Source organism: Rattus norvegicus, chromosome 6 (genome assembly GCF_021556685.1).
Source record: "Rattus norvegicus strain SHRSP/BbbUtx chromosome 6, alternate assembly SHRSP_T2T, whole genome shotgun sequence".
Lineage (NCBI taxonomy): Eukaryota > Metazoa > Chordata > Mammalia > Rodentia > Muridae > Rattus > Rattus norvegicus.
The window spans coordinates 106,078,339-106,105,861 of NC_141539.1; the positions used below are offsets into that span (position 1 = coordinate 106,078,339).

The window sequence follows — 27,523 nt, forward strand, 5'->3', positions numbered from 1 at the left end:
AAAACAGGAATCTGAAATTTCTAAGAACATAATCAAACAAAAATACCTGAAATTTCTAAGACAGATTAATTCCAATAAAATGACTTTAAATGTTTATCAATCTCTGGTCATAACCAATAATAACCTTTCATCGTAGATAACAATTGTATCACATCAAATGACCAAACCTATCCACCCCACCTGAGGGGGACTAGGGCAACGATCTTCAGAAAAACTGCTTCCTGCTGAATTGGGGTGACGAATTTCTGTATGGGCCCCAAGGAGAAATAAATGGTTTTTTTGAGATTAGGTAGCTGTAGCATTTGTTGCCCAATCTGTCTTTCTAGTTTCTGTGCTAGCCCTTTTGAAGTTGATCTGCATGCACAGTTAGGAGAATCAGTAACAGAGAGTCTGTGAGTCACCTCGGATGTTTGCTTTGGAAAGACACTGTCTCAGCTCACAAGAGGTTTTCCTTAGTCAGATCTATTCTGTATAAGCTTCTATTTGTAGCCATTTATTCCCTCTCTGTAGATGCATAAGCATAACCACATCCCCTTCATACTGTTACCAGGTTCCCTTCACCTGTCAACACCTCCTTACATTGGTTGAACTAGTTCTGTTATTTCAATAACTTCTCTTGGGTGGTGTTGTTCCATTTTCACCAATAGCAAGAACATTGAGGGTCAGCCCCTGTAGACATCACCAACAGCCACCCTAGTCAGAAGCTTGGTGCCCCTGGGATAAGCTTCTACAAATGACCAGATGATCCTCAGGGTTTGGTGGTGTCCTCACCATGGATGTGGCCAGCTGTGACCCAGGGCTATTTTCTGTAGGCATATCAAGAACCATGAGCAGCTTTACTAAGGAAAAGTTTGATTGCCATATCCTCAATGAAGGCTTTACTGCCAAGGACATTCTACACCAAAAGAAAAAAAAAAAAAAAGAACTCTTCCCCTGAGGATAAGGAAGCTTTCTATATATCAGACCTCGAAGAGATTCTAAAGCAGCATCTGAGGTGGCTAAAATTCTTGCCTTGTGACTCCCTTCCACAGACACGTGGAATGACAGCAGAGCCCTAGCTGCAACTGGGAGAGGATTTGACTGTGGAAGGAAGAGTGACATTCGGTTGCTGTAGAGGCTTGGGTGCCTCCAGAGAGCATTACCTATGCAAATCCCTGTACACCAGTGTCTCAAATCAAGTATGCTACCAGTAATGGAGTCCACATTAGGATTCTTCACAATGAAATCGAAGAAAGTCAGCAGAGCCCATCCAAAGGCAAAGTTGGATTTCCAGCTGGACGTTGACACTTTCAAAGCATTTTGTCACCTAAATGTTAAGTTTGGTGCCACACTCAAAACAAGCAAGCTTCTCATGGAACGAGCAAAAGCATTAAAGATTGACATCATTGACCTCAGCTTCCATATTTTACCAATAATTTGTCAATTCCTATAAATTGCATCAAAACCTGATGTGGCCAATCTGGATTCCAAGAATGTTGGTAAAGTATACTAACATCAGCTCCTGTATGTACCATCCCTTCTATGTCCACACCCGTATTTGGACAACCTGGGTCTCTGATCATCGACCTGTGTGCCACAGCACATGTTTCCCAGCACTCTCAAAAGCCCCTGTTCATTCCACAGGAGCAGCCTTCCCCCTGTTGTAGGGAAATAGCTGAGCAATTCTATCTCCTTCCTCCCCTTTAGCAACTTTTATTTCTTCCTTGGGATCCCCATCTACTACCCCTGGATACACCATGAGCCCATGAGAAGTGAATCCACTTCTTCCCAAGATTATTCCCACTGTCCATGAAGGTAAGGGACCATCGACACCAGTGGTCCACTTATATCATGTGACTTTTGGGGATAATGTAAGAGTGATCAATGGCCAGATCAAACCTACACTTTCTCTGCAGCCATGGATAAGATCAGAAACACCCACTTTTCTTGCCTGCTTGGTACCTCCTGACTGACCAAAAGGACAATGTCTCCATTGTTTGCCGAGGGGCCTCTAGCTTACAGGGCTGCCTGTAGTTTTACAATCACTACCACCTCATGCCCAGACTGCAGCCAATGCCACCAGCCCTTCCTGTCTTTCTTTTTCTTCCACCATGCTTAGCTCTGGGATTGGCCATTGACAACCCTAACCTGGCCTCTTTCTCTATCCGCGACTGCTTTGTGGGTTCTTGCAACTGGCTTGCCTCCGAGACCTTTGAATCTGTGGACAAAAGACACAGGGCTGGAGAGATGGCTCAGGGGTTAAGAGCACTGACTGCTCTTCCAGGGGTCTGACTTCAATTGCCAGCAATAAAAAGGTGACTCACAACACATGAAATAGGATCTGATGTCCCTGCTGGTGTGTCTGAGGACAGGGACAGTGTACTCACATGCAGAAAATCTTTAAAAAAACATTTTATAACTTGTCTACCAGACACAATTTCTAGACAAAGATAATGCAGGCCTTCCAGGAGGGAGTTACCAGTTCATTATCTCTGTGTTTTCTCCTGCTCTAAACCTGAGGTTTGTTCTACCATCTCCTGCCAGGTATCTCTGACCTCCCTCCCAAGGCTGCAGAGCCTAGCTTTTCCAGAGCCCTTACATGATTATTGTTGGAATTCTCCCCAAGCTCTATAACCACAGGTACCTCAGGACAGCCAGATATTCTCTGCCCCACAGTTGCCTGGCAACAGCCAGATGTGCCTGACAGTGGCCTATGCATTCTACTACTCTTCTCTCATTAAGGTTCTCCACTTGGAACAACGGTGGCTGGGTGTGTTCTGTCCAGGCATGGGCCAAGATTCAAAATCCAAACACTGGTTCCGAAATCCTGGATCAAACCAGGAACCTTAACATTGGTGCCTTAACTCGGATGCCCCCAGGTGAGCACTTTGATTTCAGCCTGCCCACATTGCCTGGTTTTTCCACCATCCCTCTGCTGACCCCGAGACAGAGGATAGGCCTTTCCCAACACCTGCCTCCTCTGCCCGAGGCAACCGCCAGCTTACCTTGGCAGAACCTTGGTGGAGGTGGAGGGAACCTATGCACTCCTACCTCGTTGCTGCTGCATTGTCCACAGTTCACACGGGTCTGTGGGCACAGCTGCAGTTGCTCACCATTGGCTCTGCACTCTGCCTGGCTTGGCAAGTAAGAATGGAGATGCTTGCCACTTCTGTGCACATGACTCGAGATTGCTACCAAGCGTCCTGCTGTTGGGCCCTGCCATTACATCTGCTGCCACTTCTGTGAGCATCACAGGGATTTGATCGCAGCTGCTGCCACACCATCGACGCCATCAAACCACCAACGCCTGCTGGCTGTGGGGATCTCAGGACTTACACCACTCCAGCAGGTCTCCAGTCGCCAGGACGCCCTGCTTATAGCTGCCCACCCAGGAGAGCACCCTCTTCAAGCTCATGCAGGTGAGCAGTACTTACTCAACCTCTGGGTGCTTTACTCAAAGATGGCTTTCCATGGGGTACACAGGGTTTCAGGGGAGCGTTCTTGAGCTTGGAGCTACTGGTGCTACCTCTGGAGATAGATCCTTTCACAGAGCCTCCATCTAGGAACTTTTGCCTTGGGTGAGACTTTCTCTTTTTGAGACGGTTTAATGCCAGTCTAGGCCTGGATAGACTGCTCTCTGGCCCAGGAGCACTGGCTCTAAATCTAGCCCGAGCACAAGTTGGGGCAATTAATCCCTATTCTCACCCATGGGTCTATAGGTCTTCAATGCCTGTCCCCATTTCCTGGGATGTGTTGGTCTAATTTACACTAACCAGAGACCATTCTCTCTGTCTGGCCCCATTCCCAGGCCTCCCTCTTCTCCCATGCTTGTTGCTGTAGCTCCTGGTTCTTGCCCTATGAAAAGCAGGTCTGACCCTGTTTAGGAGGAACCCTGTCTATGAGGCCCGTTTCCCACGTCTCTGCGACCCTAAGACCCTTGTATAAGGCAGCTCTCTCTTTCTGTCCAGGACTTTGCTCCAGCGAGCTCACAACACCGCCTGCACACATTGCCCCAGCTGTCCACACCACTGTCCCAACTGCAAGTACTTGAGCACTCCCGCTTATACCTTGCTCTGCCGATCTTGAAGAATGGACACCTATGAGCTACAGGAATCCCACTCAGACCTATTCTTATGGACCAAATAGATTTCACTCAGATAAGTGCATCTGCCTAAATCTCCACTTACTACCTATTCCAAAGGGTGGGAGTCCTCTGGTTTTTAAATTTCCATCTAAGAAAAAGTTTACTTATCTACTGCAACATGCTTAATTTTATTCTCTGCCTATAATAAGTATGTATGTTCCAGCACCTCATCAAGTCCAGGTGCTTACTACACCCAGGACAGCCCCAGAGAAGAGACCTCCAGATGTTCCAATCTCCTCTCAGACACAGATGCCTCTATTGGATCGGTTACTTCTGACCTATCCTCTGACAGTTCCACAGACCCTGGACAACAGGGAGACAGCCAACTCTAGGACTGTACAAACTACCCCATACCATTTTTCTAGGTTCCCTAGAGACAAGTCACCACAGAGCAAGCAAGAAGTAGTAGTCAGATCACCTCAACCCAATTCCTGCTTCACCCTTGCTGCTGATTTTTTTAATTAAAGTAAAACAGGGGAATGTTGGTATTCTGTCTAAGCTCCAAGAGCACAGCTACATGGGAACAGTCAGGTACGCTCCACCCAACAAATGCCTGGCAAGAGCCACCTGTGCCTGACACTCTCAAAGGGGCTGCTTGCCCTCTTACCCTCTCTTACTTCTTCTCTTACTCTTTCTTTACTGCTCCTGCCCCTTTCCCAATCCCCCACTTCATGTTCCCATGGCCGGCAAACATTTTGGCTCTACTACTCTAAACATTAAAGTTCTCCACGTGGAAACATGGTGGCTTGGCATGTTCTGTCCAGGCACGGGCCAAGATTCAAAACCCTAACAATTATTATGTCCATCTTCCTCCAAAGAGAGAAGGACAGAGAAGAGAGGGGCAGAGAAGATGGAGATGAAGCAGATCCATGTGGCTCTTAGACTGCCAATCCTTTGACCAATGTCTGCCTTTTGCACAGAGGCTGCAGTAGCCTGGAATCCTCTGTAGCTCACAATAACCAGAACCTGCCTGTTCTTAGCTAGGATTACCATATTCGCTACAATCATTGCACTTGTTATTTTGAAGTCTGGATACTTTGGTCTTACAAGGTCTTTGTAAATGACCCAATGGACCTCAATTAAAACATCAGGCATTTTGATTGCTGATAAATCTAGCCACCATTTGCCGTATGATATTGGCATTTTACCCCTGACAAGCAATACCAGTGGTTTCCCTTATCCATTCCTCTATAGGGGCTCTACATGGCTTTCAATGGTTTAACTGCTCTCTCACGTTTGGTGTTTGCATTCTCAAAGACATATTTCTATCAATGAATTTCTGTTTTTAAAGTCTGATATGGTTATATTCACAGTTGAACTCAACCTCTGTAAGAATTCTCTAAAGGATTCTTCAGAATCCTATTTTAGTAAAAGAAAATTTCCCCCAGATCCTGCAACCAAATCCAAAGCTCCTAAAGTTGCAACGCACCATTGTTCAATTTCACCGTCAGATCTGATTTATTCCCCTAAGACAGCATGATGCCCATCACCAAGCAGCTCGTCTTCAGTAACAGTTATTCCACTTGTTAATTACAGGGCTGGTTCTGTATCTTCATGCCTCCACCATGAAAACCATTGTCATTGTTGACCAGCTGACACCAACCCCTTCCATCTAATCTTGTGGGATCACCTCATTCTGTGGCCTAGTTATTTAGTGTTTCATTAATATAGGAAGAGTGTAAATGATACAAAGCAACAGATTCTTCAAAATGCTTTAAATCTAGCATTTCTATCAGTTGAAGCGTCAGCTCAGTGGCAGGAATAGCATCAGTAGCAGGCACATGCTGCAGAGACACTGGGACGGATGCAGGTGCCTCTGGAGGCCCAAGCAAAAGTTGTGGTAATGCACTCACTTATACATTACCAGTTTGTACCTGTGCTGCCTCCTGGTCTTCCCAGCCCCTTGTCTCCCTAAGGCATTTGTGTACCTGGTAGTGAAAGCACGGGGAGCGGGGCAGGGCGGCACTTTCCCTTCCACTCTATTTCTTTCCCTCTCCTTCATGGGGTACATTCCCAGTCTCATTCACCAAGCCTTGTTCTCCCCCTGGCTCTTTTTCCTTTCCAAGCATTTCCACTTCTAGTCACACACTCTATGTGCATAGTCAATCTGCAATCTTTTCTAGCAGAAGAGAATCGCGTGAATTTTTAAGTTTTTGGGTTTTATTACAAATTTTCAAAATAGTGGGTGAAGACTATATGCGAATCCAAAACACCCCCTCCAGGACACTATCAGAGGACACCCAGCCAATGTAGCTGCCATTTTACCAATTTCCTTCAGGAACATTGCTCACCCCTCATCATCTACAGTTCCCTCTACCACATTAGGAGCAGAGTTACCTGTTATGCCTAAGGCACTTTGGGTGCCACCTGTAGGCATAAATGCTTTGAAACCTCTAATGCTCTCCTCTAGCCCACAGGAGAGCAGATGCAGTGGAAGAGAAAAGTTATTAGGATGTGGGCAAGTGGACCTGCTCAGCAGTAGTTTTCCAGGATTGAGCTCCCTCTCCTTGGGCAGCTGTTCTCTCCCAGAGCAAACACCAAACAGGACTCAGCAGCTATAGACCAGTCCTCTAGGCAGGCAGAAAACAGGCACGAACGAGCAGCCACAGTCCAGTCCATTCAGGAAGCAGACACCAGGCAGATATACTTCAATCATAAAGAAACCACCAGGCTGGCCACTGACCTAAGGTCAGGGCACAGAGGTGACAAGCTGCTGCAGGAACCTCATGAGCAGTTCTGGGGCGAGCTTCTCTCCATGGCAGCTTTATCACGAGTTGAGCTCAACCACGCTATGTAAGGGGAACAATTGCATGGAGTGTCTTTACTGAAGAATGGACAGGTGGAGCGAACCAAAGCTCAGTGCTCATCTCCCACAGTCTGTGGGGTCAGATTTATGCTCCTTCATCAGGAGCCCTTTCATGTGTCTGCTATATCCAAACATCCTTTCACCTGTGTCTGCTTCAGGAAAAGTCTATGACGTGCGTTTGCTATAGCAAGACATCCTTTCACCTGTGTGCCCCAGCAAAACATCCTTTGGCAAAATTACCTTTTTAAAGACCTAGAAGTCTCCTCTTCATATACCCCTTTTTCTTTAAGAATTGTCCTATTCACTATCATTAGCAATCTATACACATTGGAAATTATTTTAAGAACCATCACACTTTCTATTAATGCCACTTGTATAGTAAAGTCAAATGATTAACAAAACCTTACCTTTCTATCAATATACAATACTTTAAAAAAAACACCTCAGGTTTCTATCAATATACAATACTTCAAAACAATTTAAAATTTCCATCAAAATACAATGCAAACAAAAACTTCAATTGCTTTCCATAAGTAATGGTAAAACAGAAATCTGAAATTTCTAAGAACATAATCAAACAAAAATACCTTAAAGTTCTATTATACAGTAATTCCAATAAAATGACTTCAAATGTTTATCAATCTCTGGTCATAACCAATAATAACCTTTCATCCTAGATAACAATTATATCACATCAAATGACCAAACCTATCCACCCCCACCTTAAGGGACTAGGGCAACGATCTTCAGAAAACTGCTTCCTGCTGAATTGGGGTGAAGAATTCCTGAATGGGCCCCAAGGAGAAATGAATGGTTAGTTTGAGAAAAGGTAGCTGTAGCATTGGTTGCCCAATCTGTCTTTCTAGTTTCTGTGCTAGCCCTTTTGAAGTTGATCTGCATGCACAGTTAGGAGAATCAGTAACAGAGAGTCTGTGAGTCACCTGGGATGTTTGCTTTGGAAAGACACTGTCTCAGCTCACAAGAGGTTTCTCCTAATCAGATCTATCTTTATAGGCTTCTATTCATAGCCATTTTCCCTCTCTGTAGATGCATAAGCATAACCACATCCCCTTCATACTGTTACAGGCTCCCTTCCCCTGTCAACACCTCCTTACATTGGTTGACCAAGTTCCTCAGTATTTTCAATAACCTCTCTTGGGTGGTGTTGTTCCATTTTCACCAATAGCAAGAACATTGAGGGTCAGCCCCTGTAGACATCACCAACAGCCACCATAGGCAGAAGCTTGGTGCCCCTGGGATCAGCTTCTACAAATGGCCAGATGATCCTCAGGGTTTGGATGGTGTCCTCACCATCGGTCTGACCAGCTGTGGCCCAGGGCTATTTTCTGTAGGCATATCGAGAACCATGAGCAGCTTTACTAAGGAGAAGATTGATTGCCATATCCTCAATGAAGGCTTTACTGCCAAGGACATTCTACACCAAAAAAAAAAAAAAAAAAAAAGAGGAACAGTCTTCCCCTGATAAGGATGCTTTCTATGTTGCAGACCTGGAAGACATTCAAAAGCAGCTTGTGAGGTGGCTAAAATCTCTTGCCCACTAACTCCCTTCCACAGACAAGTGGAATGACAGCAGAGCTCTAGCTGCAACTGAGAGAGTACTTGACTGTGCAAGCAAGAGTGACATTCTGTTGCTGGAGAGGCTTGGGTGCCTCCAGAGAGCATTACTTATGCAAATCCCTGTAAACCAGTGTCTCAAATCAACTATACCGCCACTAATGGAGTCCACATTAGATTTTTAACAATGAAATCGAAGAAAGTCACCAGAGCACATCCAAAGGAAAATTTGGTTTTGCAGTTAGATGTTGACACTTCCAAAGCATTTTGTCACCTAAATGTTAAGTTTGGTGCCACACTCAAACCCTGCCAGCTTCTCATGGAACAAGCGAAAGCTCCAAAGATTGACATCATTGACCTCAGCTTCCATATTTTACCAATAATTTATCAATTCCTTTAAATTGCATCAAAACCTGAAGTGGCCAATCTGGATTCCAAGAATGTTGGGAAAGTATACTAGCATCAGCTCCTGTATCAACCAGCCTTTCTATGTCAACACACATATTTGGACAATCTGGGGTCTCTGATCAGAGACCTTTGTTTGCCAGAGCACACGTTTCCTAGTGCTCCCAAAAGCCCCTTTTCATTCCACAGGAGCAGCCTTGCTCCTGATGTAGGGAAATAACTCAGCCATTCGATCTCCTTTCTCACCTTTAGCAGGTTTTATTTATTTCTTGCCATCCCCATCTACTAAACCGGGATAGACCATAAGTCATTGAGGAATGAATCCACTTCTTCCCAAGATTATTCCCACTGTCCCTGAAGGTAAGGGACCATACATACCAGTGGGTAACTTACAATCTTCCTCTTTGGGGATAATGAAAGAGGGATCTGTGGCCAGATCCAAAGCTAACCTTTCTTCTGCAGCCATGTATAAGATCAGAAACACCTTATGCTTCATACATCCAGACTGACCACAAGGAAAACTTGCTTGCTCTGGGGACTCAGGCTGACAGGCCCTCAGCGTTCCCTATAGTTTTAAAATCACTACCACCTTAGCAGCCCAGGCCTAAGGCCAATGCTACCAGCCCCTCCTGCCTTTCCTTCTCTTCCACCATTCTTAGTTATGGGATTGTCCTCTGCCAACCCTAACCTGGCCTCTTTCTCTACACATCACTGCTCTGGGGTTCCTGCCACCAGCTTGCCTCTGAGCCCTTTGAATCTGGGGACAAAAAACACAGGGCTGGAGGTATTGCACAGAGGTTAAGAGCACTGACTGCTCTCCCAGAGTTTGACTTTAAATCCCAGAAAACACATGGTGGCTCACAACCAGTTGTAATGGGATCTGAGGCCCTCTTCTGGTGTTGTCTGAAGACAGGGACAGTATACTCACATGAAAAAAATCTCAAAAAAAAAAAAAAAAGACTTCATAATTTGCCTACTAAGCACAGTTGCTATGCAAAGATAAGGCAGGCCTTCCCGGTGGGAGTTACCAGTACATTAACATTGGTGCTGTTCACTCCGATGTCCTGCGTGAGGATTTTGATTTTCCCTTGCTCAGATGTCCTGATGCTCCCACCACCCTGCCACCAACTCAGGGGTAGAGGACAGGCCTTTCCCACTCCATGCCTCTGCTCCCCAAAGTAGTCCACAGCCTGCCCTGGGATGCCTAAGGCCAGGAACTCGGAACATCAGTCGAGATGGATGGGACCATGCACTCCTGCCACATCGCCCCACTGCCCGAAGTCCACTCTGGGCCCAGGGCCCAGTCACACTTGCTTGCCATGGACTACTCACTCACACTGGCTGTGGCAAGGAAAAATGGAGGTGTATGCTATTTCTGTGCACATAACCGGAGACTTCCAATGAGCATCCTGCTGATGGACACTGTCATTAAAACTTCTGTGGCTTCTGCAAGTATCAGAGGGATTCGATCAGAGCTGCTGCCTCACCATCTACATCAGACCACCTCCTGCTGGCTGCTGGGGGCCTTCAGGACTTACACCACTCCTCAGGCTTCCCCATCACCATGATGCCCTGTTCTTAGCTGTCCACCCACGAGAGTGCCCTCTTCAAGCATGTGCTGGTGAGCGATACTTACTCAACCTCTGTGCACTTTCTTTACCTCAGGGCTTGACTTTCCGTGGTGAACACATGGTTTCAGGAGAGAGTGCTTGAGCTTGGAGAGGTACCCGTGCTGCTTCTGGAGATAGATCCTTTCATGGAGCCTTCCCTTCTAGGACCTTTTCCCTTGGGTGAGACCTTCTTTCTCCTTTTGAGACAGTTTAATGCCAGGCTGGGCCTGAATAGACTGTTCTCTGGCTTAGGAGCACTGGCTCTAAATTTAGACCCGGCACAAGTCAGGGAAATTAATCCCTATTCTCACTCATGAGTCTCTAGTTCTTCACTGCCTGTCCCCATGTCCTGGGATGTAATTTACACTAAACAGAAAACAGTATCTCTGTCTGTCCCATGCCCAGGCCTCCCTCTTCTCCCTTCTTTGCTGTAGATCCTGGTTTGTGCCTGTGAAAATCCGGTCTGACCCCTTTCTGCAGGAACCTTGTGTGAGCCCTGTGTTCCCATAGGTGTCTGACCACGAAGATCCTTGTTCAAGTAAGCTCTCTCTTTTGTCCGGGACTTTGCTACTTCTTGCTCACTCTGCCACCCAAGCACAGTGCCTCATCTGTGCACATCAGTGTCCCAGTTGTGTGTGCATGCACACTCTTGCTTCTCCTTTGCTCTGCAGATCTCAAAGAAGGTAAACTTATAAGCTACAGGAAACACTCAGACCTACGCCTTATGGACCAAATAGACTGCACTCAGGTAAGTGCATCTGCCTGAAGACCCCACTTACTGCCTATTCGAAAGGTGGGAGTCCTCTGGGTTTCAAATGTACATCTAAGAAAAAGTTTTCTCCCAAACGTGCTTAATCTTATTCTCTGCCTATAATATATGTGTTTTAGAATCTTGCCAAGTCCAGGCGATTACTACACCCAGGACAGTTCCATAGAAGAGACCCGCATATGTTCTAATCTCCTCTCACAGACACAGATGCTTCTATTGGACCTGTTCCTTCTGACCTATACTTGGATGGTTCCACAGACCATGGACAATATGGAGACAGAAAACTGAACAAATAACCCCACACCCATCTTTTTAGGTTCTAGAGACACATCGCCGCAAAGCAAGCAGGAAGTAGTCAGACATCACAACCCAATTCCTGCTTCACCATCGAGTCTACTCTTTTTTAATTAAACCTAAATGGGAGAATGTTGGTGTTCTGTCTAAGCTCAAGAGCACAGCTGCATGGGAACAGCAAGGTATGCACTACCCACAGTTGCCTGGCAATAGCCAGCTGTGCCTGACACTAGAAAAGGGGCTGCTTGCCCTGTCTTACCCTCTCTTACTTCTCTTCCTCTTTCTTTGCTGCTCATTCCCCCTTCCCTATCCCTCCCCCCATATGTCCATGGCCAGCCGCCTTTCTGATCTTCTACTCTTCTCTCATTTAACCTCTTCACATGGAACCAAGGTGGCTTGGCGTGTTCTGTCAGGGCACAGGCCAAAATTCGAAACCCTAACAATTATGTCCACCGTTATCCGAAGAGACAGACAGGAAGAAGACACAGAGAAGATGAAGATGACTCAGATCCATGTGCATCCGGTTCACCTTCCTCCATCTCCTGTCTCTTCCTGGTCACCTCTCTGTCCCCTCTCTCTAAACTTTCAGCCTGCCTTCTTTTCCCACTGCCCAATCACAGGCTCATGTAACTAATTAAGATTTGTACCTGGCCTCACCTGCATACAGACAGCAATCCACAGGTCAGTTTGGTTCCCTATGGCAAGAGGTTTCCTTGTTCAGACTCAGACTGGCAAATCCTTTGACCAATGTCAAAGACTGCAGTGGCCTAGAAGCCTCTGTAGATCATAGTAACCAGAACCAAGGTCTTAGGTACGGTTACCGTATTCTCTAGAATCAATGCACCTGTCATTTTGAACTATGGAACCTATGGCCTTACAATTTCTTGGGAAATGACCAAGTTGTGTACAGTTAAAACATCAAGCATTCTGATTGCTGATATCTCTAGCCACCATTTACCCTATGATATTTGCATTATACTCCTGAGAAACTATACCAGTGGTCTCCCTTATGCATTCATCTATAGGGCTCTACATGCTCTCAATGGTCTAATTGCTCTCTTACATTCTGTGTTTGCATCCCCAAAAGCCAACATTTCTATCCATGACTGTCTAGTTTCTAAGTCTGACAGGGTTCTATAAACACCTGAACTTAACCTCTGTAAGAATTCTCTAAAGGAATTCTCCAGAATCCTATTTTAGTAAAGAGGTAGATTTTTTTCCCTCAGGTTTTGCAACCAGACCCCAAGCTCTTAAAGTGGCAACACAACATTGTTCATTCACACCTTCAGATCTGATTTGTTCCTGTAAGTCAGATAAGGCCCATCACCAGGTAGTTGTTCTTTAGCAACAGTTATTCCACTTGTTAATTACAAGGGCTGGTGCTGTAGCTTCATGCCTCTACCTCAACAACCACTGTAATTGTTGACCACCTGACACCAACTCCTTCCCATCTTCTGGGATCACCTCATGCTGTGGCCTAGTTATTTAGCCTTTCATTAACATGAGAAAAGTGTAAATGATACAAAACAACAGGTTCTTCAAAATGCTTTAAATCTAGCATTTCTATTAGTCACCAGGTCAGCTCAGTGGCAGGAATAGCATCAGTATCAGGCACATGCTGCAGAGACAATGGGAAGGATGAAGGTCTCTCTGGAGGCCCAAGCAAAACCTGTGGTAATGCACTCACTCACACACTAACCCTTTGTGCCTGTGCTGCCTCCTGCTCTTCCCTGCCCCTTGTCTACCTGAGGCACTTTGGGTACCTGGTAGTGAAAGCACGGGGAGCAGGGCAGGGCGGCTCCTTCCCTTCCAGTCTATTTCTTTCCCCTTTTCATCATGGGGTACATTCCCAGTCTCATTTACCAAGCCTGAGCATTGTTCTCCCCCTGGCCTGTTTTTCTTTCCACCATTTCAACTTCCAGTCCCTAATCTTTTTTAGCAAAAGAGAACTGAGTGAACATTCTGAGTATTCGCCCTTCCCTCCAAACTTTCAGAATGCTATGTGAACACTGGAAAGCAAAACCACCCACCCTCTCCAGGAACACTGTAGCAGACCACCCAGCCAATGTAGCTGCCATTTCACCTAGTTCCTTCAGGAACATTGCTCACCCCTCAGAATCTACGGTTTCCTCTACCACATTAGGAGCAGAGTTACCCCTTATGCCTAAAGCACTTTCGGTGCCACCTGTAGGCATAAATGTTTTGAAACCTCCTCTTAAGCTCTCCTCTAGCTCACCACAGAGCAGGGGTAGTGGAAGAGAAAAGAGATTAGGATGTGGGGAAGTGGACCTGCTCAGCAGTCTTTCTCTGGTTTGAGCTCCATCTCCTTGGGCAGCTGTTCGGTCCCAGAGCAAACACCAAACAGGACTCAGCAGCTGCAGACCAGTCCTCTAGGCAGGCAGAAAACAGGCTCAAACCAGCAGACATAGTCCAGTCCTGTCAGCAAGCAGACACCAGGCAGCTGTACTTCAATCCTGAAGAAACCACCAGGCTGGCCACCGACCTGAGGTCAGGCCACAGAGGTGACAAGCTACTGCGGGAACCTCACGAGTAGTTCTTGGGCGAGCTTCTCTCCATGGCAGCTTTATCACAAGTGGAGCTTAACCACGCTATGTAAGGCGAACCAATACATGCGGTGTATTTACTGAAGAACGACGAGGTGGAGCAAACCAAAGCTCAGGGCTCATCTCCCACTGTCTGTGGGGTCAGATTTATACTCCTTCATCAGGAGCCCTTTCACTGTCTGCTATATCCAAACATCCTTTCACATATGTCTGCTTCTGGAAAAGGCTTTGACGTGTTTGCTTTAGCAAGACATCCTTTCATCTCTGTGCCTGAGCAAATCATTTGGCAAAATTAACTTTTCAAAGAACTAGAAGTTTCCACTTCATATTCCCCCTTTTCTCTAAGAATTATCCTTTTCCCTATCATTAGGAATCTACACACACTGGAAGTTATTGCAAGAACCATCACATTTTCAATAAATGCCACATGTAGAGTTTAGTGAAATAATTAACAAAACCTTACCTTTCTGACAATATACAAACCTTCAAGACAATTTAAATTTTCTATCAATACAATTCAAACAATAACTTAAATTGATATCAATTTGTAATGATAAAAAAATCTGAAAATTCTAAAAACATGAAACAATATCTTAAATTCGTAGAATACAATAATTCCAAAAAAGGCTATTTTTAGCAATCTTTGATCAAAATAATAACCCTCCATCCTTAACAACAATTAGAACACATCAAATGTCCAAATCTATCCACCCCAGCTTAAGAGACTAGGGCGACGATCCTCAGAAAACTGCTTCCTGCTGAAACAGGGTGAAGAATTCCTGTATGGGCCCCAGGGAGAATAAAAAATGGTTAGTTTGAAAAAAGGTAGCTGTAGCATTTGTTGCCCAATCTGTCTGTCTAGTTTCTGTGCTAGCCCTTTTGAAGTTGATTTGCATGCACAGTTAGGAGAATCAGTAACTGAGAGTCTGTGAGTCACCTGGGATGTTTGCTTTGTGGAGACACTGTCTCAGCTCACAAGAGGTTTCTCCTAGTCAGATCTATTCTTTATAAGCGTCTGTTGGTAATCATTTTTGATCTCTGTAGATACATAAACATAACCACATTCCCTTAATACAATTACCAGGTTCCCTTCTCCTGTCAACACATCCTTACACTGCTTGGCCTAGTTCCTCAATTTTTTTTTTTTAATTAATCTAGTGTCTCTTGGGTGCTGTTCTTTCATTTTCACCAACGTTAAAAATATTGAGGGTCAGACCTTGCAGACATCACCACAACAGCCATCCTAGGCAGAAGCTTGGCGCCACCTCAGAGAGCATCTACAAAAGGCAGGATGTTCCTCAGGGTTTGGGGTTGTCCAATGTATCATATCTTCCATTCAGGCTTTACTGCCACGGACATTCTACACCAGGAAAAAAAAAATGTTTCTTCCCCTGATGACAGGGATTCTTTCTAAGTTGCACACCTCGAACACATTCTAAAGCAGCGTCTGAGGTGGCTGAAAGCTCTTGCCCTGTGATTCCCTTTCACAGACAAATGAAAAGACAGCAGAGCCCTAGCTGCAACTGCTACAGATTTTGAGTGTGCAAGCCAGGCTCAAATACAGATGGTCTAGAGGTTTGGGGTGGCTCCAGAGAGCATTACCTACGCAAATCCTTGTAAACCAATGTCTCCAATCAAGTATGCAGCCACGAATGGTCCCGAGATCTGCTCCGACCGTCCTGCTGTTGGGCCCTGCCTTTACATCTGCTGCTGCTTCTGTGTGCACGACAGGGATTTGATCACAGCTGCTGCTACAGCATCTAACGCCATCGGACTACCACGACCTGCTGGCTGCTGTTGGACTCAGGATTTGTACTCCAGCTGGCCTCCCCGTCGCCATGATGCCCTGCATATACTTGCCCAAAAACGAAAGCGTCCTCTTCAAGCACATGCTGGTGAGTGCTACTTATTCAACCTCTGTGTGCTTTCTTTACCTCAGAGCTTGGCTTTCCGTGCTCTACACATGGTTTCAGGAGAGAGTGCTTGAGCTTGGAGCTACCTGTGCTGCCCTGGGGATAGATCCTTTCACTGACCCTCCTCTATGACCTTTTCCCATGGGTGAGAATTACTCTCTCTCTCTCTTTTTGAGACAATTTAATACCAGGCCAGGCCTGGATAGACTGCTCTCTGGCTTAGGAGCACCAGATCTAAATCTAGTCCGGGCACAGGTCTGGGCAATTAATCCCTATTTTTACCCACGGGTCTTTAGGTCTTCCCCAACTGTCCCCATTTTGTTGGATGTAATTTACAGTAATGAGAAAACAGTATCTCTGTCTGGCCCATTCCCAGGCCTCCCACTTGGTGCTGCTTGTAGTTTTAAGATCACTACCACCTTAGCCCAGGACTTCATCAAATGCTACCAGCACCTCCCGGACTTCCCCTTCTACCACTGGGCTAGGCTCCAGGATTGGCTGCTGCCAACCCTAACCTGACCTCTCTCTACATGTCTCTGCTCTAGGGGTTCTTGCCACCAGCTTGGCTCTGAGACCTTTGAATCAGTGGACAAAAGACCCAGGGCTGGAGATTCACAGGTAAAGAGCACCGACTGCTCTTCCAGAGTTTCTGATTTTAGTTCCCAATAACCACATCGTTGCTCACAACTAGTTTTAATGGGATGTGATGCTCTCTTCTGGTATGTCTGAAGACAGTGACCGTATACTCATATGAAACACATCTTTAAAAAAAAAAAAAAGACTTCATAATTTGCCTAATAGGCACAATTGCTAGGCAAAGATAAGGCCGGTCTTCCAGGCAGGAGTTACCAGTTCATGATCTGTCTCCTCCTGCTCTTAACTTGAGGATTGTTCCACCATCTCCTGCCAAATATCTTTGACCTCTCCCAAGGCCGCAGACCCTAGCTCTCCCAAGAGCCCTTCCATGATTATTGTTGGTTCTGTCTAAGCCCCACCCCCTCAGGTATCTCAGAACAGCCAGGTATGCTCTGCCTCACTTGGCCTGGCAACAGCCAGCTGTGCCTGACAGTGTAAAAGGGATTTCTTGCCCTCTCTTACGCTCTTACTTCTCGTACTCTTTGTTCTTCACTGCTCTGGACCCCTTGCCCATGACACTGTCTGCATAACCACGGCCGGCCACCTTTCTGCTCTTCTACTTTTCTCTCATTAACGTTCTCCACGTGGAACAATGGTGGCTGGGTGTGTTCTGTCCAGACACAGGCCAAGATATGAAACGCTAACATTGGTGTCAAAACCTGGGATTGAACCAGGAACCCTCACATTGGTGCCACGAATGGGAAACACCACGTGAGGATTTTCATCTCCCCATGCCCATATGGCCTCGCATCCCTGCCACACTGCCACCGACCTCCGGGCAAAGGATCGGCCTTTCTCACCGCGTGCCTCCGCTGCCCATCGTGGCCTCCAACCCACTCTTGGCCGCTTCGAGCCCTGTGCTCAGAGCCCCGGTGAAGGGAATGGAACCGTACTCTCCCAAGACATCGCCACATTGCCCAATAATTGTGATGCAAGCCACTTCAATGACCCGACACTGCTGCTGAGCTTCCTGATGTTGGGCCCTGCCATTACATCTGCTGCCTCCTCGAGGGGCATCATGGGGGATACCATCACAGCTGCTGCCACACCATCGATGCCATCAGACAACTAACACCTGCTGGCTGTGGAGGGACTCAGGACTTACACCACTCCAGCTGGCCTCCCCATCGCCATGATGCCCTGCTTATAGCTGCCCACCAAGCAGAGTGCCCTCTTCAAGCACATGCAGGTGAGAGGTACCTAGTCCACCTCTGTGTGCTTTACCTCAGAGCTTGACTTTCCATGGGGTACACATGGTTTCAGGGGAGCGTTCGTGAGCTTGGAGCTACCTCTGCTGTCTCTGGGGATAGAGCCTTTCACTGAGGCTCCTTCTAGGACCTTTACCCTGGGGTGAGACTTTCTCTCCTTTTGAGAAAGTTTAATGCCAGGCCAGGCCTGGATAGACTGCTCTCTGGGTCAGGAGCACCTCCTCAAAATTGAGCCCCAGCATTGGTGAGGGCAATTGATCCCTATTCTCACCCATGGGTCTATAGATCTTCGCCACCTCTCCCCATTTCCTGGGATATAATTTTCAGTAAGCAGAAACATTCTCTCTATCTGGCCCCATCCCAAGGCCTCCCTCTTCTCCCTTCCTTGTTGCTGTAATTCCTGGTTTTTGTCCTGTGCAAAATCCTGTCTGTGAGGCCCATTTCCCATGTGTATGGGACCCCTAAGACCTTTTTACAAGCAAGTACTCTCTCTCTGTCCTGGACTTTGCTCCAGTGTACTCACACTGCCACCCGCAGGCAGTGCCTCAGCTGTGCACACCAGTGTCCCAGCTGCGTGCACACAAGGGCTCCCACTTGTACCTTGCTCTGCAGATTTTAAAGAATGTAAACTGATAAGCTACAGAAAACGCGCTCAGACCTACCTCTCCTGGACCAAACAGACTTCACTCAGACAAGTACACCTGCCTTAAGATGCGACTGATTACCTGTACCAAAGGGAGGGAGTCTTCTGGGTCCAAATGTACATCTAAGGAAAAGGTCTTTCCTTCTTAGACATGAGTCGTTTATTTCTCTGCCCATAATAAATATGTATGTGAGAGCATCTTTCAGAAAACAGACACCAGGCAGCTGTACTTCAATCCCGAAGACACCACCAGGCTGGCCACCGACCTGAGGTCAGGCCACAGAGGTGACAAGCTGCTGCAGGAACCTCATGAGCAGTTCTTGGGCGAGCTTCTCTCCATGGCAGCTTTATCACAGGTTGAGCTCAACCACGCTATGTAAGGGGAACCAATACATGCGGTGTCCTTACTGAAGAATGGCCAGGTGGAGCAAACCAAAGCTCAGTGCTCATCTCCCACAGTCTGTGGGGTCAGATTTACACTCCTTCATCAGGAGCCCTTTCTCGTGTCTGCTATATCCAAACATCCCTTCACTGGTGTCTGCTTCAGGAAAAGTCTGTGACGTGCGTTTGCTATAGCAAGACAGCCTTTCACCTGTGTGCCTCAAATCATTTGGCAAAATTAACTTTCCAAATACCTAGAAGTGTCCACTTCATATCCCCCTTTTTCTCTAAGAATTGTCCTTTTCCCTATCATTAGCAATCTACATGCAATGGAAATTTTGTAAGAACCATCACATTTTCAATAAATGCCACATGCATAGTAAAGTCAAATCATTGACAAAAACTTACCTTACTATCAATATAGAACACTTCAAAACAATTTAACATTTCTATCAAAATACAATTAAAAAAACCTTAAATGGCTATCAATATGTAATGATAAACCAAAAATCTTAAAGTTCTATAAACATAATGAAACAAAAATACCTTAAATTTCTAATACACGATAACTCCAAAAAAATGACTTTAAGTATTGATCAATCTCTGATAATAACCAATAATAACCTTCCATCCTAGATAGCAATTAGAACACATCAAATGACCAAACCTATCCACACAACGTTAAGGGACTAGGGCGACGATCTTCAGAAAACTGCTTCCTGCTGAATTGGGGTGAGGAATTCCTGTATGGGCCCCAAAGAGAAAAAAATGGTTAGTTTGAGAAAAGGTCGCTGTAGCATGTGTTGGTCAATCTGTCTTTCTAGTTTCTGTGCTAGCCCTTTTGAAGTTGATTTGCATGCACAGTTAGGAGAATCATTAACTGACACAGTCTGTGAGTCACCTGGGCTTGGTGAAGACACTGTCGCAGCTCACAAGAGGTTTCTCTTAGTCAGATCTAAACTTTAAAAGGTTCTGTGGGTACCCATATATCTTCAATTCTGTATATACAGAAGCATAAACACATCCCCTGGATTCTATTACCGGGTTCCCTCCCCATGTCAACACATCCTTGCATTGCTTGGCCTAGTTATTCACGTTTCTCAATAACCTCTTCCAGGTGTTGTTCCATTTTCACCAACATTAAGAATATTGAGGGTCAGACCCTGCAGACATCACCAACAGCCACCCTAGCCAGAAGCTCAGCGCCACCTCGGATCAGCATCAGCAAAATGGCTGGATGATCCTCAGGGTCTGGTGCAGTCCTCACCTTGGGTCTGTCCAACAGTGACCCAGTGCTGTTTTCCGCAGGCATATCAAGAACCATGAGCAGCTTTACTAAGGAAAATATTGGTTGCCATATTCTTGAGGAAGGCTTTACTGCCAAGGACATTCTACACCAAAAGAAAAAAAGAAAAAAAAGGAAAAAAAAAAAAAGAACTCTTCCCTGACAATAAGGAAGCTTTCTATATATCAGACCTCGAAGAGATTCTAAAGCAGCATCTGAGGTGGCTAAAAGCTCTTGCCTTGTGACTCCCTTCCACAGACAAGTGGAACGACAGCAGAGCTCTAGCTGCAAGTGGGAGAGGATTTGACTGTGCAAGCAAGAGTGGCATTCAGTTGGTGTAGAGGCTTGGGTGCCTCCAGAGAGCATTACCTATGCAAATCCTTGTAAACAAGTGTCTCAAGTCAAGTATGCCGCCAGTAATGGAGTCCACATTAGGACCTTGTCAGTGAAATTGAATTGATGGAAGTCACCAGAGCACATCCAAAGGCAAAGTTGGTTTTACATATGGACGTTGACACTTCCAGAGCCTTTTGTCGCCTCAATGTCAAGTTTGTTGCCACACTTAAAACCAGAAGGCTTCTCATGGAACAGGCAAAAGACCATCAGCTTCCATGAGGGCAGTAGATGTACTGACCCTGAGACCTTCATGCAGGCAGCATCACACACCCGCTGTGTCTTTGACATGGAATGAGAAGTTGGTTTCAGCGTGGATCTGCTTGAAATTGGTGGTGGCTCTCCTGGATCTGAAGATACAAAGCTTAAATTTGAAGGGAACACAGTGTAATCCACCCAGCTGTGGACTAGCACTTGCCATCCGACTCTGGAGTGAGAACCATAGCTGAGCCGGGCAGATACTGTGTCTCCTCTGCTTTCACACTTGCAGTCGACATCATTGCCCAGTGAAAGTGTGGAAGGAGCAGCCTGTTCTGATGATGAAGAGGAGTCAATGAGCAAGGCTTCATGTGTTCTGTGAATGGTGGAGAGTGTATGGATCATTTACCTGCATTCCTTATGATCATGCACATGGGAAGGCCTAGGGCAGAAGATTTACTCATCCAGCATCTGGGGAAAATCATGAAGGTACCCACCTGGTCCCTACAGATCTGTATCTTTGGTGGTTGAATTGTTTGGACTTTAAAACACAGATAACTAGTGGATCTCCCCTTTGTTTTTTCTGGAGCAATCTGTAATCCCAAGTATAGTAGAATCTTTTGTTTTACCATGTTCCCTAACCCACCTTTATCAGAATCAGCCAACAGAATGTCTTTCATAAAATGGTAAATGAGAGATGGAGGGGATTGCTTACAAATAATTGTGAACGGTTGTTACACAAAAATACGACAAAGTTGGACTATTTAAGATTCCCTTTGGACTAACTTTGCAGTTCTCTCTTTAGGGCTATTATTGGAACTAGGTAGGGAGAATGCAAACCTTTCCCTGTCTTTCTTATGCAAAGGTATTTTGAAAAACAACCTTTCAAGCCAATTGTTACTATAAGCTATGACATAGTAACAAAGTAAAAGAGGTGGATTTTCCCCCCAGGTCCTGCAACCAAATCCACAAGGGCTGGTTCTGTAGCTTCATATGCCTCTGCCTTGACAACCATTGTCATTGTTGACCAGTTGACACCAACCCCTTCCCATCTTCTGGGATCACCTCATGCTGTGGCCTAATTATTTAGTGTTTCATTAACATAAGAAGAGTGTAAATGATACAAAACAACAGATTCTTCAAAATGCTTTAAATCTAGCATTTCTATCAGTCACCAGGTCAGCTCAGTGGCAGCAATAGCATCAGTAGCAGGCACACCCTGCAGAGACACTGGGAAGGATGCAGGTGCCTCAAGAGGCCCAAACAAAACCTGTAGTAATGCACTCACTCACACACTAACCCTTTGTGCCTGTGCTGCCTCCTGCTCTTCCCAGCCCCTTGTCTCCCTGAGGCATTTGGGCACCTGGTAGTGACAGCACAGGGAGCAGGGCAGGGCGGCACTTTCCCTTCCAATATATTTCTTTCCCCTTTTCATCATGGGGTGCATTACCAATCTCATTCACCAAGCCTGAACCTTGTTCTCCCCTTGACCTGTTTTTCTTTCCAACCATTTCAACTTCTAGTTCCAAACTCTCAGTGCATAGCCAAGTCTGTAATCTTTTTTAGCAAAAGAGAATTGAGTGAACCTTTTCGGCCTTCCCTCCAAACTTTCAGCTGGTATGTGAACACTACAGAGCAAAACCACACACCCTCTCCAGGAACACTGTAGGAGACCACCCAGCCAATGTAGCTGCCATTTCACCTACTTCCTTCAGGAACATTGCTCACCCCTCAGAATCTACAGTTCCCTCTATCACATTAGAAGCAGAGTTACCCATTATGCCTAAGGCACTTTGGGTGCCACCTGTAGGCATAAATGTTATGAAACCTCCTTTTAAGCTCTCCTCTCGCCCACCACAGAGCAAGGGTAGTGGAAGAGAAAAGTTATTAGGATGTGGGGAAGTGGACCTGCTCAGCAGTAGTTCTCTGGATTAAGCTCCCTCTCCTTGGACAGTTGTTCAGTCCCAGAGCAAACACCAAACACGACTCAGCAGCTGCAGACCAGTCCTCTAGGCAGGCAAACAGGCAGGAACCAGCAGCCACAGCCCAGTCCTTCCAGTTAGAAAACACCAGGCAGCTTTAGTTCAATCCTGAAGAAACCACCAGGCTGGCCACCGACCTGAGGTCAGGCCACAGAAGTGACAAGCTGCTGCAGGACCCTCACGAGCAGTTCTTGGGCAAGCTTCTCTCCATGGCAGCTTTATCACAGGTTGAGCTCAACCACGCTATGTAAGGGGAACCAATACATGTGGTATCTTTACTGAAGAATGGCGAGGTGGAGCAAACCAAAGCTCAGTGCTCATCTCCCACAGTCTGTGGGGTCAGATTTATACTCCTTCATCAGGAGCCTTTTCACGTGTCTGCTATATCCAAACAGCCTTTCCCCTGTGTCTGCTTCAGGAAAAGTCTGACGTGTTTGCTTTACTAAGACATCCTTTCATCTCTGTGCCTGAGCAAATCATTTGACAAAATTACCTTTTTAAAGACCTAGAAGTCTCCTCTTCATATACCCCTTTTTGTTTAAGAATTGTCCTATTCACTATCATGAGCAATCTACACACACTGGGAACTATTGTAAAAACCATCACATTTTCAATAAATGCCACATGCATAGTATAGTCAAGTACTTAACAAAACCTTACCTTTCTATCAATATACAATACTTAAAAAAAAAACCTCAGGTTTCTATCAATATACAATACGTCAGAACAATTTAAATTTCCATCAAAATACAATGCAAACAAAACCTTCAATTGCTTTCCAAATGTAATGGTAAAACAAAAATTTGAAAATTCTAAAAACGTAATGAAAAAAACCTTCAAATTCTAATGTAACAAAATTCCAACAAAATGACTTTAAATGTCTATCAATCTCTAATCATAACTCATAATAACCTTCCATCCTAGATCACAATTGTATCACATCAAATGACCAAACCTATCCACCCCACCTTAAGGGACTAGGGCGACGATCTTCAGAAAACTGCTTTCTGCTGAATTGGGGTGAAGAATTCCTAAATGGGCCCCAAAGAGAAAAAGATGGTTAGTTTGAGAAAAGGCAGCTGAAGCATTTGTTGGCCAATCTGTCTTTCTAGTTTCTGTGCTAGCCCTTTTGAAGTTGATTTGCATGCACAGTTAGGAGAAACCAGTAACTGAGGCAGTCTGTGAGTCACCTGGGCTGTTTGCTGGGTGAAGACACTGTCTCAGCTCACAAGACGATTTGCCTAGTCAGATATAAAATTTATAAGGTTCTATTGGTAGCCATATTCTTCAATCCCTGTAGAAACGTAAGCATAACCACATCCCCTTAATACTATTACTAAGTTCACTTCTCCTGTCAACACACCCTTACATTGGTTGGTCTAGTTCCTTGTACTCTGTCACCTGTATCAATATCTTCCCAAGGAGCAACTACCATATCATTTTCTCATTTGTTGTCCTGGAATTGAGGCAATATCAATTTGAGTACCCCATTTTTGTAAAAGATGCCTTCCCCATAAGTTTATGGGTATGTCAGCCACATAATTTCTCAATTTCTCTGTTTTCCCTTCTGGGTCCACATAGGCACCATCTTATTCATGGTAATTAAGCAATTTCTATAAATTGTATCTAAAGTGGCCAATCTGGATCCCAAGACTTTTGGGAAAGTAAACTAACATCAGCTCCTGTATCTTCCTGCATTTGGACAACCTGGGTCTCTGATCATAGACCTGTGTGCCAGAGCACATGTTTCCCAGTGCTTCCAAAAGCTCCTGTTCATGCCACAGGAGCAGCCTTGCTCCTGATGTAGGGAAATAACTCAGCCATTCTATCCCCTTCCTCCCCTTTAGCAGGTTTTATTTCTTCCTTGGGATCCCCATCTACTACACCTGGATAGACCATGAGTGCTTGAGCAGTGAATCCACTTCTTCCCAAGATTACTCCCACTGTCCCTGAGGGGAAGGAACCGCACCCACCAGTCCTTAACTTAACAACATTCCTCTTTGGGGATAATGAAAGAGGGATCTGTGGCCAGATCCTAAGCTACACTTTCTTCTGCAGACACGTCTAAGATCAGAAACAATAATGCTTCATACGTCCAGACTGACCAAAAGGAAAACGTTAATTGTTTGCTCTGGGGACTCAGGCTGACAGGCCCCTTGATGTTGCCTGTAGTTTTACAATCATTACCTCCTAAGCCCAGGCCTAAGGCCAATGATACCAGCCCCTCCTGCCTTTCCTCTTCTTCCACCATTCTTAGTTATGGGATTGTCCTCTGCCAACCCTAACCTGGCCTCTTTCTCTACACATCACTGCTCTGGGGGTTCTTGCCACCAGCTTGCCTCTGAGCCCTTTGACTCTGGGGACAAAAGACACAGAGCTGGAGGTATTGCACAGAGGTTAAGAGGACTGACTGCTCTTCCAGCGTTTCTGACTTTTAATTTCCAGCAACCACATGGCTGCTCACAACCAGCTGTAATGGGATATGAAGCCCCCTCTTCTGGTGTGTCTGGTGACAGGGACCGTGCATGCACGTGAAACAAATCTTAAAAAAAAATCTTCATAATTTGCCTACTAGGCACAATTGCTATGCAAAGATAAGTCAGGCTTTCCAGGTGGGATTGACCAGTTCATTACCTCTGTGTCTCCTCCTGCTCTAAACTTGAGGCTTGTTCCACCATCTCCTGCCAAATATCTTTGACTACCCAACCAAGGCTGCAGACCTTAGCTTTCCCAGAGCCCTTCCATGATTATTGGTACTCTGTCTAAGCTCTACCCCCACAGCTACCTGGTAAAACCAGGTACGCTGTGTCCCACAGTTGCCTGGCGATAGCCAGCTGTGCTCGACAGTAAAAATGTGGGCCGCTTGCCCTGTCTTACCCTCTCTTACTTCTCTTACTCTTTATTCTTCACTGCTCTTGCCCCCTTCCACACGACACCATCCGAATGCCCGTGGCTGGCCGCCGTTCTGCTCTTCTACTCTTCTCTCATTAACATTCTGCACGTGGAATCATGGTGGGTGGGTGTGTTCTGTCCAGGAACCGGCCAAGATTCAAAATGCTAACATTAAACCGAATCACGGGATTGAACCAGGAACCCTCACATTGGTGCCATGACTCGGATGCACCATGTGAGGACTTTCATCTCCATGAGCCCATATGCTCTGGCACCCCCGCCACACTGCTGCCTTCCGTGAGACAGAGTATAGTTCTTCCTCACCGCATGCCTCTGCTGTCTGCAGGGGCCCCCATTCCACCCTGGGCCACCTCTGGCCCGGGGCACGGAGCCTTGGTGAAGATGGATAAAACCATGGACTCCCGAGACAATGCCACGTTGCCCAAGAATTGCAGTGCCAGCCTCTTCGGTGCGCATGACCCGAGACTGCTGCTGAGCGTCCTAATGTTGAGTCCTACCTTTACTTCTGCTGCCTCTTCTGTGGGCATCACAGGGATTAAATCAAACCAGCTGCGACACCATGTAAGCCATCAGACCACTAACACCTGCTGACTGCGGGGGGACTCAGGACTTACACGTCTCCAGCAGGCCTCCGCATCGCCACGATGCCCTGCGTATAGCTGCCCACCAAGCAGAGTGCCCTCTTCAAGCACATGCTTGTGAGAGGTACCTACTCCACCTCTGTAAGCTTTACCTCAGAGCTTGACTTTCCATGGGGTACACATGGTTTCAGGGGAGCGTTCGTGAGCTTGGAGCTGCCCATGCTGCCTCTGGGGATAGAGCCTTTCACTGAGCCTCTTTCTGAACATTTTCCCTTGGGTGAGACTTTCTCTTTTTGAGACAGATTAATGCCAGGCCAGACCTCTATAGAATGCTCACTGGCCCAGGAGCACTGGCTCTAAGTCTACCCACAGCACTGCACTGGTCGGGGCAATTAATCCCTATTCTCACACATGGGTCTCTAGGTCTTCGATGCCTATCCCCACTTCCTGGGATGTTTTGGACTAATTGATACTAACCAGAAAACAGTATCTCTTTTTGCCCCATTAGCAGGCCTCCCTCTTCTCCCTTCTTTATTGCTGTAGTTCCTGCCTTGTGAAAAGCAGGTCCAACCCCATTCTTCAGGAACCTTGTCTGCGAAGAATGCTTTCCCACGCATGTGTGGCCCCGAACAACCTTGTACAAGCAAGCTCTCCCTCTCTCTGTCCAGGACTTTGATCCAGCGTGCTCACACTGCCAGCCAAGCACAGTGCCTCAGCTGTGCACACCAGTTTCCCAGCTCCCTGTGAATGCACACACTTGCTTCTCCCTTGCTCTGCAGATCTTAAAGAATGTAAACTTTTATAAGCTACAGGAAATACTCAGATCTACCTCTTATGAACCAAAGACTCCACTCAGAGAAGTTCATCTGCCTAAAGATCCCACTTACTACCTATTCCTAAGGGTGGGAGTCCTCTGGGTTTCAAGTGTACATCTAAGAAAAAGTTTTCTTTTCTCCCAAACGCACTTAATCTTATTCCCTGCCTGTAATAAACATATATGTGTGTTACAGCATCTTTTCAAGTCCAGGCACTTACTACACCCAGGACAGCTCCAGAGATGAGACCTCTAGATGTTACAATCTCCTCTCACAGACACAGACACTTATATTGGACCTGTTCCTTCTGACCTATCCTCAGACGGTTCCACAGACCATGGACAACAGGGAGACAGCCAACTCTAGGACTGTACAATCTTCAGCATACCATTTTTCTAGGTTCCCTAGAGACATGTCACCACAAAGCAA

At 46.0% G+C, this 27,523-nt stretch overlaps 1 pseudogene; it reads left to right on the forward strand.

Annotated features, from left to right (window-relative positions):
- The first annotated feature begins 826 nt into the window (after positions 1 to 826).
- LOC148005367 (ornithine decarboxylase-like) lies at positions 827 to 21,332 on the forward strand (annotated as a pseudogene).
- The last annotated feature ends 6,191 nt before the right edge of the window (positions 21,333 to 27,523 follow it).